Genomic DNA, 2,160 nt, shown 5'->3' with positions numbered 1-2,160 from the left:
ATCCCATTTTATATTTCCAATGTATCCCCAGGGGTGAAAGTGCAGGCAGGCATGCGACGCGATTTGCCCGGAACTTTAGCGATGAGTCACAACCAAGGCCTCTGCCTCCCAGACACTCAGGAGTAGTCATAGCTTGGCTTGTTCCAGCATTGCTTTGCAAACAGTTGCCAAGTTTACCAACACACTTGTTACTGGGAGAAGCTCTTTGTGTAGATGGAGTTGGGAAGGGGTGGTGATATCTAAAATCTTTCTTTTAGGTTCAAAATTTCTTTTTCCAGGCTCCCCAATGGACATGCAGACATCTGTTCTGCCCTCACCTTGTTAAAACCGCACAGTTAAAATGTCATTGAAGAACAATACTTAGTTCGGTGCTTAAATAAAATGACATTTAGATAAACATAGAAAAATAAATGTGGATGTTTAGTAATAATAATAATAGTTACATTTATCAAAAACTTACTAAGTACTGTTCTAAGTATGATTTGACATGTAGTATCACATTTACAAAAATCTTATGAGGGGACTCTATAATTACTCCATATTATTAGATGAAGAGAGTTAGGAACTGAGAGGTCACACAGCTAGCAAGAGCTGCCCTAGGATTTGAATTCTGGTGTCCTGACTCCAGAGCTATGCTCTTAGCTCTTGAGAGAATAAGTATTTTTCTAATATAAAATAATAGCTCATGATAGTGATGACATTAATAACAAATTGAGAGATTCATTCATTCATTCATTCAGAAAGCATTTATTAAGTATTCACTCACCTTGTACCACCTACTGTCACTTGTGAGCATTGCAGGTAAGGTTTTAGATTTTATGGTACGAACAATCTAGTAATCTAGGTAGGGTAATCAGTAGATTAACCAATTAGAAATTAAAATATATGATTTTGCAAATGGCTAGTATTTACAAAAAACAATGTGAGTGCAATATGAAAGTGATTAAATTCCAGCTTTGGTCATAAAAACCTGTGCACAGATATTTTGCAATGCTGCCCAGATGCCCTAAACATGGCAAGATTCTTGTGAACAAAACACCTGAAGTGGAAGGACTGATTAACAAGAACTGTTTGCTGACTGCTGATATGTTGGGACTGAAGGTATCGACAGAAACTGCACAGATGTGAATAAGGAGGGTTACTGGTTCAACAGGCCTTTCCAGATCTTGTATAAAAATTATGAAAATGAAGCTTCTTAGGATCATTCCATTGAAACTACCACTGAAACTACTTTCTTCAGTTTTCTTCCTGATAGGGGCGTGTACTCAATTTCAGTATGACAGCTATGGACTAAAACCGCTGTTGACTTGTGAGTGAGATCAGTGTGAGTAGGAATAAGAATTTAGGTATCATAAAACTATTCAAAATAATAATGCTTTGTCTGTGCTTGATTTGTTTTTGACATTGTTCCCTGAGCTGCTGCATTCTTAACACTATGAATCGTTGGTCTTTTCATTCTTTCTAACTTCTCTGTAGCATTTGACATTGTTGACTCCTCAATTCTGAAAACAGTTTTTTTCTCTTGAATTTCGTGACATCGACCTTTCTTATTGGTCTCTCTTGATGGCTTTTCTTTCTCCTCCATTTCTAAATGTCAGACGTCCCCTGAGCCTCAGTCCCAGGTTGCTTTCCCTCTCACCTTCTTCATAGAGTCCTTTGGCGTGTCCCTCGTGTCCATCCGCAGGGTTTCAGCAGTCCTGGGCCGAATGTCGACATGGATGAAACCAGTACTAAGGGATTCTCTTAGGTCAATTTGAATTTGTTGGGTACGAGATGAGATGAAAATAAACGTGAAGATCATTGGCTAAGTAAAACAGATTGCAGGGAGCAGGTCCTGAAAAGAAAGTCCTAGCTGTGTTCCTTCTCCCCCTTCCTCCTCGCTGGAGTGCTGCACTTTGATTCAGCCGGATGTGGTCTTGCTTTTATCTGAATGTATATGGGCAATCTGTTTGTGTCTCTTGTACAGATTTGACACACGATATCTTTTATTAGAGATGTTTGTGCCTACCCCAAGGCTCTTAAGGACAGAAACAATATCTCAGTCATCATTAAGCCTCCCCACAGTATCTCTCCAGCTCCTGCCACAGGAGATGCTCCGTGAATGAAAGAACAAATGAACAAGCTCTCTCTTTCCTCATGGATGTACTGGCATTGCTTCCC

This window comes from Pteropus vampyrus, unplaced genomic scaffold (assembly GCF_000151845.1).
Source record: "Pteropus vampyrus isolate Shadow unplaced genomic scaffold, Pvam_2.0 Scaffold283, whole genome shotgun sequence".
Classification (NCBI taxonomy): Eukaryota; Metazoa; Chordata; class Mammalia; order Chiroptera; family Pteropodidae; genus Pteropus; species Pteropus vampyrus.
The sequence above is the reverse complement of the archived record's forward strand: the minus strand, read 5'-3'. Positions refer to the sequence as shown.